The sequence below is a fragment of the Astatotilapia calliptera genome, chromosome 23 (assembly GCF_964374335.1).
Source record: "Astatotilapia calliptera chromosome 23, fAstCal68.1, whole genome shotgun sequence".
NCBI classification, from domain to species: domain Eukaryota; kingdom Metazoa; phylum Chordata; class Actinopteri; order Cichliformes; family Cichlidae; genus Astatotilapia; species Astatotilapia calliptera.
This window is the reverse complement of record NC_137443.1, coordinates 39,247,780-39,264,400: the sequence shown is the minus strand read 5'-3', so window position 1 is coordinate 39,264,400 and position 16,621 is coordinate 39,247,780.

The following is a 16,621-nucleotide window of genomic DNA, read 5'->3' as shown; positions in this document are numbered from 1 at the left end:
AGCATACTTAAACTGCTCCGCATCTTTTATTGTTTCTGCTTTGCATTAAGGAGCTGAACATCAGTACGGCATTTGTTGGATATTAACTGGGAGAGCCTTGTATCTACAAACTATTTACTTAGCACCACAATTAGTAGCAGAACAACAGAATTAGTCGAAATAAGCATCGAACGCACACAAGGAGCTGCATGTTATCGAGTTTGGTGTAATAACGTTAGCCTTAACGGGATAATTATTACTGTAGTTCTTTAGCTCATGGGATCATTGTTAAATATAATGGGATGCATATACAGCAGATACAGTAGCCAGGACATTAGAGTCCCAGACAAATTTTCAAATTCAAGAGGAAATCTTGTGTATTTACAGTGTGCTCACCAGAACTTATGTAATGCTCTCTTAAACCTGTCTGGAACTCTTGGGAGAATATAATGCCGGTTTGATCTGACCAGGCTCTGTATGGTGGGTGACATGATGGAAGCCTTAAACGAGCGATCTTGTCTGGTGACGCATTTTCTTTTAATTCTTGTATGTGTGCTCACATTGAAATGGTGAATGCACAAAATCAAGGCCTTAAAGAGAGATTTTAGTCAAGAGTCCTTTTAGTCAAAATAGGATTGTTATTTCCATCCGCAGTAATGAGCTGATGGAAGAGCACATGAAAGAGTACGGATCCTCTCTGTAGGTGGACAGCCTAAAGCAGGAGAGGGGCAGCAAGGCCTTTAAGGGCAAAGAATACAATAGGAGCTGGGGTGAAGGTGTGTTGCAAAGCGGCTTGCATCAGCTGTAAATTAAAGCAGCTTTATGCCATTTATGAAATTTTCTATGTATCAACTGAAGTCGGCTAGCATTGAGGCCAGTCGTTACATAATGTACTGGAAATGTCTTTTTGTTTTTGTGTTCTACAAAAACAAACACTTTAATTGATTTTTAGTATTTTGGGAAGTAATTTTATTCATTTTTTATGTTTGAGATGAGAAGGTTGCGACATGTATGCATGCTAAACTCTGATACCTTCTAGCATAACTTACCGTAAAAACTACAAGCAGGAAGCCAAAATGGTTTTCAAAGACCTCTGTTTCTGTTTAGTGAAACAACATTTACAAACGAGGACAAACTATGTCTCTCTGGTAAAATGATACAATATGGTTAAATTTGGAGATTTATGTCTGCAGCTACATTTCCTCTCCAAATTTGCTATTTGTTGTCGGAAAATACAAGATCCACTTCCACACCACAAATAGTAAACAGTTGTTGAGAAAGTCAACTTACAGCGGTTTCAAATTGTCTGAAAGTGCAGTACTTTTACGCAGCATTGCCAGACACCACCTTTGATGAAAACCGTAGTGTACTGAGGAAAGGCTCTCATGAGTCATTGTGTTTTTGTCCCATTTTTTAAAAAGTGCCTGACCTCCAAGGACCTCCACAAGTTATCCAGTAGAAAGAGCTCAGATTTTCAAAATGTTTTTATACTCACTTGGTCATCAAGAGTGTAATTTGATGGTAAATGGTTCTTATATGGTGCTTTTCTATTCTGCCTGAGCACTCAAAACAAGCATCACTCACCCCTTCACACAAATGTTTTCCTGTAATTTTCTATTTAACATTCACAAACATTCACATGAACATTGCTCGAGGAGACTGGAGCAGCCAGGAATCAAACCAGCATTCTGCTTAGTTGCTCTACCTACTGAGCTACAATCGCCCATTGACATCTGCAGAGCTTAAGCTTATTTGTTGTCCCTCAAACAACACTTTGGACTTTGATGTATTGAAAAAGAAAACCACTTGCTTGACCCTCAGTTTTAAGAATAGGTATTATATTATTATGATGATATGGCGTCCAAATATTCAAATTTTTCCATGAGTGGCTATGAATAGAACGGGGTTTCATTAAACAGGGAACACAATATGTCCAGCTGAGGAAAGCCAACATGTTCCACAGATCCCTGCCTGGTAAAACAACGAAAAGAAAAAAAGATAATTTGTGGATAACTGCAAGCAGATTTTAAAGAAACACTCCAGTCCTTGGATGACCAACACAATGTCTGAACAGACAAAGAAAGAGTGATGGGTGAACCAAAGGTAAAGGAACCCTGGTCTATCATTAATTTTGAGAAGCTTTGAACTTCATGAGTTTTATTGCTCTCAGTCGAAAGTATTGGCCTTATTCCTCTTATCCCCCAGCCCCTCTGTCTTCTCTAAATCTTTGCATCTTTGTCATATGGTGGATGAACCGATGCCCCATTACATTCTGTACAAGCGATCCTATTCTTATAACCATCTGGCTTCAATAAAACAGTCGCTTTTTAGGTTGGTCTTCTAGTCTGACATGTCAGGAGTCCGCTGTGTCTGAAACGTGTTTACTCACTACAAAACAACCCAGTCAGCAAAAGACTGTCTGCTTCCTAAATCTCAGTTCAAACATTGAAATCCTGACAGGGCTCATGGGCCACAGTAAACACTCGGCTAATAAATTGCCAACAAATATGACTTTGCGGCTGTGAGACGGATAATTTCTTTAAGTCTTAGCAAATGTGTGCTTTAAAAATGCCTTAATAAGCTCAGAGATGCATCTTTCCCAGAAGTTGTCCAGACACCTCAAATTGCTTTTTGAAAGCACACAGCTTCTACGGATGAATGTCTAATGACACCCAGTTGGATGGAAAGTTGACCTGAGCTGAAAATCCACAAAGGAACAGCTAGTTATGTTTTTTTGTGTGTGTTTGTAAGTGCTTAAATCAGCTCGGTGTTCACTCAACCTTCATTTCTTGAAAATGACCGTGGCGGTATACGAGATTATAAATGCGAATGAGCCAGTTCAGCACATCGCTGACTTCATGCAGTGATGGGTCTAAATGCAGAGGAGGCTATGTAGGTGCATGCGTGGAGATGTACACAAAGATGTCTGTTAGAAACATGTACACAGACACGTGAGTACACAAACAGAACCAGGTGCTTTTATTGCTAATGTCAGGTTTTCTGTGTCAGTTGTGGTCCCAGTCATCACTAACACAGGGGCTGCGAGGTCCTTGAGCAAATACTTTGCAAAGCCTCCTCCACAGTCCATGTGGATGTAATTCGTGGGTATTTAGAGCGGAAAGTCTCCACGGGGCTACTGGAGAGAAGTTGAAACTAAAACAGGGCGCACACACAGTACATTGCCCGTGCTAATTAGCAGTTACAAGTCTCTTGTGTCTACTGTTTGATGGCGGATAGTAAACAGAGAGGCTCTTTGTTGTGTGTCCCCCTCCTCTCCCCGAATGATCATTGCTTATTGTGGGTCATCTGGTATGTGGGTTGTCTCCGGACATGTGGGATTACAAATTTGCCCTTTTTCGGTACTTCAAAGTCCTTCCATTCATTCGGTCTATCGCAACAGCAGTGCAGCAAGGCGTAAATGAGGTTATATTCAGAGGATCAAACCAACGCAGAGACAAAGGGTAGAAAAAAAAGATCCTGGCACATTGTTGTGTCTTCCTTGTGGTGAGCTGCGCTCAAATTTCCCTGAACTCTGGAGGACCTCGCTTTGATCCTACTTTGTGCCGGCAGTCACCTGTCTGTGACCTCTTGACCTCCGCTCACAAACAGCTGTTTAGTTATCAAAGCCCAGTGAATTCCTGCAGATTCACCTAATCCATACCAGGCCTCACTTGATCCCAGAGTACATGGGATAGTCTGAGAAAGCGCAGAGCAGCTTCACTGTGAAGCCGCTGCATTGTCCCTTTTAAAACAAGCCCAGAAAGGCATCCATCCATCAGCCCCACCATCCGTTCCTTAACTCAACTCACAGCCAGGGTGTGTAGCTCACTCCCGTGCCTCTGTGCTTCCACTTTGGCTCTGTGCTGTCCTGTCCTCTGCTCTGTTTGTGTCATATCCAATCATGCCTATCTCCCTCCTCTTCCATCTCATCCGTCTCCTTTCTCCCTGTTCATTCCTCCGTCTCAGGCCTGTCGATGCCAGTGGAGGTCTTGTTTGTGGTCACAGTCAAAGAATTTCAAATTCACATTCTAACCCAGATCTGGGTTTCCGGCTGGAGCTCTCCACCACTTCTCCACTATTACTATTACTCTTTCCATGCAGGCATCATCAAGGAATTTTTCCTTTTTTTGGGTGTTATTTTCCTCACAAACAGATTCCGGGATAGTCATTAAAACCGTAGTAAATACTTTCCAGTCTATAAAAAGAAATTAAGCTTGGATCTCATGTTTATGAATAAGTAGTCAAAACAGGAAAAACAAAATAGAGTAAATTAGCACCAATAGGGAAACATGGAATAAGGGACAAATAGTGGATCTGATGATGTTTAACTTACGAGAACCTCTTCATTTGGCCTAAGACAGAGGTACCTGCTGTAAATGAATAGACTATACAGAGGAGTCCTTGTTCCTGTAAAGTCTTTTTTTTCTTTAAACCCATATTCCTGGCAGGAACCTCCCATATGTGCTATGAAATGTGTGCTTTTTTTTGTCAAGGAGAAAATAGGCTGGAATCACAAAAGATAGATCTTCGGGGAAGGTGTAAACACTCTCTTTTCACTGTCCTGCCGCTCTTAATGCTGAGCCAGCACATTTGCCCTCCTTAGGATAGTAATGGAAAGTTCTGGAGAAGCTCTAATGGAAGAATAGCTTCGACAAATCTGACGCATAAGTCGAGCCACTAATTGAAGGAATGCAGCTCAGGCAGAGCAGCCGCATTGTTTCTGACACCATGTGGCTACTTTTATTTTAGCAATTAGGATAACATAAACTTTGGCAAGAAAAAAGAGCGAGTAAAGGGATTAATCCAAACTACGAGATAAGGTTGCTCTCATGTTTAGTGTCCTTGTGCTCCTTTTTGCTCCATATCTGCCAGTGTGCCATATACTTGCTGCCTTTGTTTTGAAATCGTGACTTTGGAGGATTGTCTGCTGGAGCGATGGAGGGATTTTTTTGCCAACCTCCACTTTGACTCCAGAAACTCTGCATTCCAGCGACCCTGCAACCCCGCACATCATCCAACTTTCGGCACTCAGAAAAATAGAAAAATAGAAAAAAAGAAAAAAGAAAAATCGCGAGCAAAAGAAGCTCTTTCTTTTGCTGTTTCTTTTCTCGGATTGGAAAGACGTTTCCTTCCCAGGCATCCTTCTCATGTCAAGATGTTGGCTCTCAGGTTCACACCGAGATGCCCAGCTGAGGTGGCCAGCCAAAGGTATGGGTCAATTTGACTGTCAGTCAGAATGATGATAACTGCAAAACTAATATTGCTTCACTGAACGATTCAAGGCTGCGCTCTACACCCTCACGGTTTTCTGGAAATGAGACATTTTTAGGATGATTTCAGGAAACGCTCGTGTTACTAAACGTGTGGCGCTAACCTTCTGACATTTCAAATAAGGCCTCATTTGGAGTGAAAATTACTGCCCAAGTGGCAATTCTTCTGCATTCTCTTAATGATACTCTCAATGCCGCATAAACTCTCTGAACTGCCTGTTTTTTCTGGATTTGTGAACTCTGTGTCAATTCGGGGGTTATGCTAAGAGCTGGATATTTTCCAGATCCAGCAAGGCTTCTGATTGTAGATCTTTCCCTAACCTTTGACCTCAGATTTAGAATGAATGAAGGACTCCAGACACCAGTCAGTGCAACTGTCAGTATTAGAATATCTTTGGCAATATCAGCACCCCACAATACACAGGCTTCATTTTAATGGGTTAGTCTTGTACTATGTTATCATTGCTAGACAAGCTGCCTAATTTCTTGGCACATATCCATTCATACCATGTGTCATTGGACCACTCATCCATGGCCACATCAGCTGTGTAAAACCTTCTCTTTTTACTTGCTTAGCAGTGATGGTAATAATCTCTTTCAACAGATATCTGGATATGAGCGATTTATATTCAAACAATATGATTTTGGTACCTGGGGTGTTCTGGTTTACATTTGCTGATGTTTGTAGTCCGAGTTCAACCAGTCACATTTGAGCAGGCTTTGTTTGGATGTAGTTAAACAGTCATTTGTAGACAGCAAAGGACACACTGGCTAGAGAGAAACCCTTAAAAATTGGTTGTTGCCCCCAGAGGCTAAGTCAGCAGACTGGCTGACAGATTCCCAGATTACCATGGTACATAAGTACAATAATGAACTCTGGTACAAAACAAAGAATGAACAACGTGGAGAAGAAGTCAGCCAAGGCATTTAATGTCTGCGCCAGGGTTAAGCTTAGGTTTGTGGAAAAATGTGGAAGAGGTTGAGCAAAGAGCGTGATGAAGGTTACATAAAATGCCCCGAAAAGACATGTGACCCATTTTATTACCCCTATGATGTGTCAGAAATTAAAATGGTTTTAACAAAGCCTTTATTTTATAAACTGTCGGATCAACATTGCGGAGAATAACATCAAATGGATCCTGCTTCCATTTCTGTTGAAAAGAAGCAGACAGGCCCATATGACTCCAGTTATCTCAGGTTCTTGGTTCATGAAAGGACAATTTTTGCTTCACATTCTTGAACATGCGGTTCATTTCAGCCAGCACTCAAAGAAAATACATGGTAGGAAGCGTGTTTCGGACTGTGGGCCTCTGTTCTCTTGTAAAGAACACGCTGGTCACATTCTTGTGTTTCAAATATCTGTGCCAATTTTAGATGAGGACAAAGTCAACAAATCTGCAAAGCCATCATTTGTATTACAAAGAAACTAATCAGTGCTGCTTTGGTGCTTATCTGTATTCCACTGTAGATGTAAACAGCTGTAATTTTCGAGTCAAAATGTACAAATATAGATACTGATGTTGATTGGAACTGAGCCAGACTACAAACTGCCTCGGGTTTCCAGACGATGACACGTCTATACGCTCACAACAGACGGGTCACATGCTTACAGGCTATATATGCATAGATAAAAGCAGCCAGTGTGATTTCCCTTTGATTGCGACTGTTTTCAGGCTTGTGAAAATTTAGCAATCGCAACTGCATGCTCATGTGGGAGCAGCTTGTTAATCACAAGGCATCCACACCCTAATGCACATCATGCGTCCTCACCTCATAGTTTATGCAGTGGCCCTAAAATGTCAAACGCACGGCAGCTTAAGAAGACTGCAGCTTAAAAAGCTGCAAAAACAACAAGACAAAACAGAAGTTGAATGAAAAAGAAAGGAAACAGCACAGAAATGCCACATAAGGTCACAGGAAAAAAAAGTGTTTTGGGGGAGACAATAACGTGACGGAACTGCTGCAGATGTGACAAGCTAACAGTGAAGAGCTAATAGCAAACATGTACTGACACTATTGCATGAATAATGTCATTAAAACACACGCAACTTGGCATTTTTCATCTCTCGCAACACATAAAATCCTCTGCTTCTTCTGAGTACGTCTCAGAACAGTTCTCCACATGTTTTGGTTTCTGTCACATCAGCAGCTGTTCCATCACGTTATTGTGTCCCAAAAAGAAAAAAAAAACAATTGTGACTTAACACCAACACATAGAAAAATGCCAAAAAAGCGCACAAAACACCACAGTGTGTTTGACCTCTCAGGGCCACTATAACCATACTATAAAAGAGACCATCATTTTAAAAAAATGAGCCTCGAGCTGCACTGAAGAAGAGTAGAAACTAGCAAATGTGACCATAAACTCTTCTAAACTTCTAAACAAACATGCTTCTTTCTAATAGCAGGGGATTGCTCCTCAGATTCCTAAAAGAAATCTACTTAAGACATTTCTGCACTGATGCTGCTTTGCAGTGCTGAAATATTTCATGCCCAGAGGAAATAAATGTTATGTTATGCTATATGTTTATGCTTGCACTTTTCTTTTGAAATTACAGTGTGCACAAAAGATGATTATGAAGTGAATTTGCATGTACTGTAAGACAGGCTATGTCTTTATTATTATATATTTTAGTGCATACTGTGTGATTTCATCTTTTTCATGCATCTATATCACAATATGACTATATCTAACTTACAGGTGCTGTTCTTCCTGAATCAGTTGTAATAAAAGTCTGGATGGGTAAATGGACTGGTTCTTATATAGCGCTTTTCTAGTCTAACTGAGCACTCAAAGCGCTTTGCCCTCACACAAGCACTTTTTTCTATACAAGTGGTTACTATGTAACACTCACACTCATATAGATGCATCAGACAGCAATTTGGGGTTAGTATCTTGTCCAAGGATAATTGGCATGCAGACTGGAGCTGACGGGGGATCGAACCAGAATCGAAATTTTCCATGCTCTGCAGCCCGATGACGCAGTGACTTTATGCAGATAGGAAAGTAATGGCATTTCACTCCCCCCTTCAGTGTTGGGAAGGTTACTTTTCAAATGTATTCCACTACAGATTACAGAATACATGCCCCAAAATGTATTTTGTAACATGTTCTGTTACGTTACTTAATGAGAGCAACGTATTCTGAATACTTTGGATTGCCTATTATGTTATCATGCTTTTTACAACTACATGAATGTACTATTGCTGTGTGAATTATTACTTTTACTGAAGGTTACTCGCCATACCAATACCGACTAGATTTTTAAATCTTAATATAAAATGAGTAACAGTAGGTGGACATTAGGTAAGGCTGCACTTTTTGTAGTGATCTCGTATAGAAAACTGTTTCACGCGTATATAAAACAGGTCCGCGGCTCTGAACTGGAGTAAAGGGACCTCTGGCTAATACGTCGGGTTCCGTGTCGGGCTTGTAGCTGAAAACTAGCTTTACTTTGTTGTCTGGGTCAACTTTACTAGCGAGAGACAGAGAGAGGCGTTGAAAGGCTGCTCCAACGGAACTTATTGTTTTCGGAGGAAAACACGAACACAGCGTACAGTCGAGTCTTAATAGCTTACCTACAACTGGGCTCGTCAGGCACTCTTCTTGGCTGCAGTGGTTATTATTATATTTACATGCTTCCAGCTCCCGTTTCTGCTCGGTGATAACTCATACTTTTCCTTTTTCTCCCTCCCTCGCTCACAGACACATAACGGGTATGGCAGTCCATTCTCCCTGCAGCACGGACTACACTGCCCATGAGGCTACATTCTTTAGGGCTATGCCTGTAACACTCTGCCTATTGCCTTCATATTAAATCATTTTTGTGAATAATCTTTTAAAATATTTCTTCACGTCATTATGCGGGCCGCAAGTAGAGGTGACATGGGCCGCGTGATTTAGACACAGGCATTAGAGCCTCTTGATGCGTGTTTTGTTTGGGGCGTGGAAACCAAAAATAGAGAGGGCACCCATATGGAAAAGAAATAGTAAAAACTTATATGATTTACTCATGAAAGTGGGGGGGGGGGGGGGGGGGTGTTTCTAAGGGTGTTTCTCTTTACAGGAAAGTGTGAAACAAAGGCTGGAAACGTCATACTGCAAAATGTTACTTGAGATTAAAACACACTGTGCAGCCCGGCATTAGTCATTCTTCATTGCTTCCTCATTTGTTTCCTGGGGAGTGACAGCGTGGTTAATCAGTTTCATCATAGAGCATCATTTCTTTTCCTTTCCTAACCTCTGCCCAGCAACTCCCACGAAAACAAAGGGCAGTGCGCAGGTGCTCGAGCTCGGGACTGCCGTCACTGCTTGTATCAGGCGGGAAGTTGTGGTTAGGTGGTCATGGGATTTCAAGGAGTGTGGGGGTATTTCCCCTCTGCTGGCATATGCCTTGTTCACCGATGACTCTGACATGATTTCATTGGGGAAGTTGGTGGTTTGGTCAGTTTACAAAGGATTTTCCCTCCTTTTCTGTTTTCTATCAATTGATGCCAAATGTGGCTGAGGTTTTTTTTTTTTAAATAAAGTTTAATTTTAGTTTCTTGTGAATTGACGCAGGATGTGAATCTTGGAATTAAATTTATTTCAGGCCGCTTTGCATTACCCTAGCTGTGACACACTAAAAAAAAAAAATCCCTTCTGTTTTGTAAATTTGAAAATATGGCTTCGATTGAACTTGCAGGTTTTAATTACTCCATGAAATCTTCCAGTATTTAGTATAACCACCACATCTTCCTTCCCGCTCTTTGACTTTCTCTCTGTCCCTAAAGGCTTGAGTGGTTAGGTGACTCCATTAGTATTCTGACTTTCCTTGGGAAACGGTCTCATAAACAGCTGGGAGCCACAGCAGGGGCTAGGCAAACACTGCGCAACGTGTGTGTAAAAGAGCAACTAAATATGCTACCACAAGCTTGAGGCTTTCTCCTTTACTACTCACCAGTCATTGTGCATGCACGCTAAACAGGCTAATACCACGTCACATTTACTAACTGCATGAATGGCCACACACCTCACAATGAGACCCCAGAGGTGCACAGCAGGGCAGCTAGCGTTACGAAGCGCATCGTCTGACGTAGTTGGGACACGATGCACGCGTGAGTCACAAAAAAAAGAATGTCTTAAAAACCGATGTGACATTTGGCTTCTTAAACACCCGCGTCATTAAAACAATCATCCGCTAGACAAACTGTTGGGTGCTTGGTTAAAGGCTTTCATTGTTCCGGGCCATGAGGCAGGATTTGTGTGACTATTTGTGCCAAAACAACAACAACAAAAAACTGTAAGGATGTAACTTCTTGGAAGGATTTGAGAAAGGTGGGTATTTAGTTCTGTTTCAGTCAGTGTGCTAGTAGAAGCACCTTGGATCACGCTGTGTTTGCATCTCTCATGCTAATGTTGTTACAAGCCCAAAACTGCTCAAGATCAATTTATGTTCTCTCTGTAAAGCTTGTCTTTTTTTTCCATCCATCCATTCTCTTCCCCTTATCCTTATCAGGGGTTTTTTGTTGTTGTTGTTGTTATGCTGCCAATGTGCTTGATGATAAAAATGGCTAAAAAAAAGTCCAAGGTTTTTAATAGCTCCAACACTGAAAGAAACACAGAGTAAAAGACCTGAAAAGTACTTGGTCACATTTACTGTTTTTATTACTGTCCTGTGATTTCTTTTTACTTGCTGGACGATTCTAGTGGTATTTATTTGAGGAATGTGCCGCCTGAACTCAATAAACAAAGATACTTAGAAATATTACCAACTGCAAGTACGAAAGCAGAAACTAAGAGGTGGTCAAGTAAATGTTCTCAAACAATTGGTGAGTGGATAAAAATAGTTCAAGAAATCCTTGAATTGGAATTTCAAGGAATGTTTCTCTCAAACTTTAGACTGCAAGGTTTTGTAAAGGGTATGGATATCGCTCTGTGAGATGGGATACTTACCTGCTTGTTAATTAAGACTACTTTCACTGTAGTCTTATTAACAAGTTATAATAATAATGGTGGATACAAATGAAATGCAAATCTTTTGGAGTGTGATCCATTAATTTGTGGTTTCCATGTTTATCTTTATATTACATGCATCTTAAAGTGTGATTGAAGGCCATGTCTGCTACCATGTCAATCATACATTGTTTTGTGTTCCAAACAAGGTTCACAAAATTAAGTTTAAAAGAACAAAAGAAAGTCAACCTTTAAAATAGTAATTTTTGCTCAACTTGCCAATGTAAAAATGGCCACCCAAGTATATTTGAGCACTCATGTAGCATTTCTGTTTCCTTAATATTATTTATTAATCACTTTGACATAATGACACCATCTGTTGCTGATTTACTAGAGGACAGCTTCCCCACTCTTACTTGGAAAGTACAGTTTCTGCTAATTCTCTGTTCCCAGCACTTCTTGGCCAAGTAGATGATCGTTGTTATTATTGAGCTGCCTCTCTAGACAGGATCTCTTCACACATCTGAGTTACCCAACTGCATTATCTTGGGCTGCAGCTGGTGATGTAGCTCTTCTTCTGCACTGGAGATGCACTATGACGCACAGCATGACACCAACGAGAGTCTGCATCAGGGGGAGATCTGGTTCAGACAGACTGCTGTCACTAGCAGAGTCCAGAAAGGATGTGGAGTTCATCCACATGATGAGAGATGGCAGAAATTCTGCTAGACGTGAAAGCGCCTAAATATCTCGCTGCCAAATAAAATACTTTAAAAGGATGTGTGTCAACAAAGCACTGTGCCAATACTTGAGTCACTCCTCATTTCTGTAAATGCTGCTTCCAAGGAAGATGATGGTTTTGAGCAGTAGTTCTCCAGCCTTTCTGAAGGTTTGTCAAAGTTCTTTGGACAGTGGCTGCTGTTTCATTCATGTTCAGTCCAGTTCTTATACCAGCCATTTATACCTGACCATCTACTGTTCATTGGAGCCTTATCATAAATTGGGTGGCTGAGCTCAGGTGGTAGAGCAGGTCACCTAACTGGAAGGCTGGTAGTTTGATCCCAGTCTGCATGCCAAATATCCTTGGGCAAGATACTAACCCCATGTTGCTCGCCGATGCATCCATCATAGTATGAATAAGTGTGAATGTTAGATAGAAAGCACTTCGAAACAGCATAGAAAAAGTGCTTGTGTGAATGGGTGAATGTACAAGTTGTGTAAAGTGTTTGTGTAAAGTGATCAGATAGAGTAGAATAGCACTATATAAGAACCAGTGCATTTGCCATTTGTCAAATGGTCTCAGTGGAAGGGTGGTTGTGAAGAAGCCATTCTTAAGGAAGGGAAACAGGAAGAAAAGGCCAGACTACACAGTAATTGAACTAAAAATCAGTGACAACAGGTGAGTGCATTGCAGCCAGTGGTGTTGAGGATCCTGCTGAAATTGATGGAATTCAGAATACATGAAACAACAGTCAGATTTTGATCCACTACTCAATACCAATTAGAAAGCATTTGTTTGGCAGCGGCTTCATTTTTCAATGACAATTGACAATAATCACAAACACCCTGCCAATGAAATAAAAGCATACTGGGATAGAAAGATACACAATGAAACACCATCAGTCATGGATTGGCCTTCCCAGAAGCGTACTTCCACATTACTGAAGTAGTGTGGGGTCATCTTGACAGCGAACAGAACAAAAGTCAGCTAACTCCCAAAGACGAGCTTTGATTGTCCTTCAAGTCTGACTTTCAAGCTCGTTAGAATGGTACAAATTATTTTTGTCTTATATACTGTATTTCCATGTAAGTTGCACATATCCTCTTTTCCTAGCAAACATATAAAGAAATGAGGAGATTGCTCAAGACATTTGCACAGTACTGTAAACCTTTTCATACTGGTACTATATTTTGATATATCAAATTTCCCATACATGTGTCCTTTGGGACTCATGTATGGGGTCATGCTGTTTTTGAAATGCATCATACCACTTGGGTGTCTCATAAATGACCATTGGGTTGGATTTAGTGGCATCTAGCGGTGAGGCTGCAGATTGCATGAAGCTGAACACCCATCCCTTTCAAGCATGAAGAAGAAACAGTGATCTTTAGGGGAGGGGTGGGGATCTCCAGGCCTCAAGGGCCGGTGTCCTGCAGGTTTAAATATCACCCTGGGTCAACAATTCAGTCCAATTTTATTTGTACAGCACCAAATCACAACAATAGTCGCCCCAAGGCACTTTATAATGTAAGGTAGACCCTACAATAATACATACAGAGAAAAACCCAACAATCAGAGACCCCCTATGAGCAAGTCCCTTTTGACTTTGACAGTCAAAGGGAAGGAAAAACTCCCGTTTAACGGGAAGAAACCTCCAGCAGAACCAGGCTCAGGGAGGGGCGGGGCCATCTGCCGCGACCGGTTGGGGAGAGAGAAGACATGATAAAGACATGCTGTGAGTGAGAAAGGTGACTAAAAAAAAAAGAAAAAAGAAATACTCAGTGCATCATGGGAATCCCCCAGCAGCTTGCACTTATTGCAGCATAACTGAGGGAGGACTCAGGGTCACCTGATCCAGCCCTAACTATATGCTTTAACAAAAAGGAAAGTTTTAAGCCTAATCTTAAAAGTAGAGATAGTGTCTGTCTCCCGGATCCAAACTGGAAACTGGTTCCAAATAAGTGGGGCCTGAAAACTGAAGGCTCTGCCTCCCATTCTACTTTTAAATACTCTAGGAACAACAAGTACCACACACCTGAATCAAATGATTAGCTCATTACCAGTCATCTGACGAACTTCAAGACATGTTGAGGAGGTCATTTAGCCATTTAAATCAGCTGTGTTGAATCAAGGACACATCTAAAACCTGCAGGACACCAGCCCTTGAGGACTGGAGTTCCCCCACCCCTGCTTTATGGGAATGATGGGAAAGACTGGAAGAGGCCCTTATAGAGCTACTGCTTGGTTGGTCCATTCTGGGCCACTGTAGAGACATGGCAATGCATGATGGCTAAAAAAAAAAAAGTAGAACGCAGGCATATTGGGGGAAAAAAAGGTAATTTCTGAAATTAAATGTGTAGAGAATTGTTTTAAAAAGCCTTGTAGTGGCCTCCCTCTGACCCATATACACAGGGCTGACTGGGTAATCAGGCACAGGTGGAAACAGCAGATGACTCTGCACTTCGGTTTGAACCAGTCCTCTATTTATCATCTCCAGTTGGTCCAAAATGCAGCTGCTCATCTGCTGACTGGTATGAAACGAAAGGAGGATGTAACCCGAGTGTTGTCCTCTTTATACTGGCTTCCTGTTACTTACAGGATCCAACATAAAATGTTACTTATTGTTTTTAAATCACTAAATGGCCGAGCCCCTTCTTACCCATCTGAGCTGCTATCTATTCATGCTCCAGAAAGCACCATGAGGTCTAGTTTAAAACTAATGTTATCCATTCAAGGTCTAAACTTAAATCTCACGGTGACAGAGACTTCTCTGTGGCAGGTCCCAGACTCTGGAATAGTCTGCTGCTAAATATCAGATCTGCACAAAAACGGGAACATGTTAAATCTCTACTGAAGACACATTTTTATGGACTGGCTTTTTGCACATGTTGACTCAAACTTTTTTTGTTGTTGTTGTTTTAACAGCCTCTGTCGTTTTTGTTCTTAGTTGTTTTTACTGTCTTTTTGTCTTATTCTCTTTCTTTTACATTTTATCTTTTTGACATTTTTAACTTAACAAAATAGTAAGTAAGTTAAAATTTGAGTTTGAAGCTGCCAGCAAATGAGAGTTTATTTCTATAATCTAAACTTAACCGTACTGTAGTTGTCATGCATGGATGACAAAACGATCCAGTCATAATTTGTGTAATGGTTGAATGTCAGTTATGTAATAAACCCGAATCACTTCCGTGTGTCTCACAAAACCACTTTGGTGCTGACTGATCAATGTCAGATAAGTTTCTCTGAAAACCAACCTCTGAAGGAACGAAATGTTTGGGGTGAATCAAAAGCTGAAGATTTGTGGAGCCAAGTGTTCATTCACACAGAGTCTAAGAGGGGAGGAGTGGTGACAGCTTGCCTTTTGACTTGGCGTCACTGCTGATGGACATTTTGCCAGAATCAACAGCAAATTTTCTAGTACGGCCATATGAGACATGGCTGCTTCTTATGTAATAGGCTTTCTTTAAGGACGTGGTTTCTGATTGGCCGTGTGGCCACAGGACAGCAGATCCTGCACATGATAAAGAGCAGTGCTTCTGAAACTGATTTAAATGTATTCAAATGAAACGTTCAAAGACGTGAATTTACTGGAACAGACTGTGTGCCTTGGAGCGTTTGCGTAACCTCTAAGAACATGAGCATCCATCAAAAGAAGACAGCGGCAGGTGGAGGGAACCATAATATCAAGGCGCAAGTATGCAAAGAATTAAATGGATGAGGTGAGCACGAATTATCTGTCCGGCCTTCTTCACAAGTGCTTCACATTCCTCTCCTCGTCCTCTGCTCCCATAATGGCCAGTGCCTCACACATCAGCTGCTTACTTACATAACCAGGCCTCAGCTGTCTATCTCTGACATACAGTATTTACCTAAAATAACATGACTCCCCTGGTTGAGCATAAATACCAGGAAACAAGTAGCAAACAGTCATGTTCTAACTAAGTTTTTAAAAAATGGCTAGCTTTTGGACACATTTTATTTCTTTAAGAAAACTGTGCAAAGGAGTGTTTGTTCAGCTTTTCGGCACTCTGCACAGCTCGGGTCTGTTGAGTCCTTAACACAACGCCAGATTTCACTTCTCCGTCACACACCGGGTTGACTACCTTCACACATGTCGGGATGATGGAAGCCGTAACACTGGTCGCTGGATGCTGTTTAATTGCGGCCTCTCTGATCCATCGTGTTGCTCTCTGAAAACGCAGAACTGCTGACGTCTAATGATTGATATGTTTTGCAGTGCAATATAAAGAACTGGGCAGAACTCCCTATTCTGTCTCATGCTTCGAGTTATGCGAGGTATTTGGAAAAAGGAACTAAAATGTGTCCCCAGTGGATTCAGAGTGTGCAAGGGTATAAAGCCAAACTGAGGAAAAACACAGAAGATATGTCGTCAGAGAGAAAGCACGACAGATGGGTGAGAGTGCTTCAGGAGTTATTACCACGAGGAAGACATCGAGTTAATGCAACTCCGTAACTCACTTGGGTCTAAACTCTCATCCCACTATTAATGTCTCCTGGTGAGGGTTGTTGGTAATCCTCCCCTCTGTCACTGGCCTGCTCAGAAAGCATGCCTGGATAACCGCCGCGTAAATCACACCAAACAATTAGATGAGTCAGGGAGGTAAAGAAAACAACTGGAATCTGGAGTCTGATGAGGCCGTCGGTGGAAAACAAGTCTTATGGCACACATGCACATCGATAAATTTCACACTGGCA